The 497-nt window shown below is 41.4% G+C and overlaps 1 non-coding gene across 1 annotated transcript; it reads left to right on the top strand.

Moving 5' to 3' along the window:
- Nucleotides 1-51: 51 nt before the first annotated feature.
- trnav-uac lies at nucleotides 52-124 on the top strand. The gene has a single exon. It is a non-coding gene; the product is annotated as a tRNA-Val (tRNA).
- Nucleotides 125-497: the final 373 nt, after the last annotated feature.

The raw sequence follows: 497 nt of genomic DNA on the forward strand, positions 1-497 counted from the left end.
CTTGTGTATGTTTCTATTTATGCACATTAGACATCAACCTTCTCAGCAGCAGGTTCCATAGTGTAGTGGTCATCACGTCTGCTTTACACGCAGAAGGTCCTGGGTTTGAGCCCCAGTGGAGCCATGCCCTTGAGTCTCTGATTCTAATGTCGGAATGCTTTTCCTCCATTTCTGTTTCAACCACAATGCAGAAACATGCAAAACTGTTTATTTATTTCCAGGATTGAGTAACAATTTGTGAGTAATATATAAACCTCACTCATGTTTGCAACCTGCATGGTTCCACTGGAAGGACCTTCTGTGTGTAAAGCAGATGTGACGACCACTACCCTATGGATCCACACAATCATCTGCACAGCATAAATGAGCAGAAATAATGATTCAGGCAAAATGTTTTCCAGATTGCAACTATACAGTTTTGGGAAACTTGTTCCCAATGTACCCTCAGCTTTCTGTTCTCGGTTGAGAGGAATACAAGTGCTTTTCAAATACTGTAT

Source organism: Silurus meridionalis, chromosome 4 (assembly GCF_014805685.1).
Source record: "Silurus meridionalis isolate SWU-2019-XX chromosome 4, ASM1480568v1, whole genome shotgun sequence".
NCBI classification, from domain to species: Eukaryota; Metazoa; Chordata; class Actinopteri; order Siluriformes; family Siluridae; genus Silurus; species Silurus meridionalis.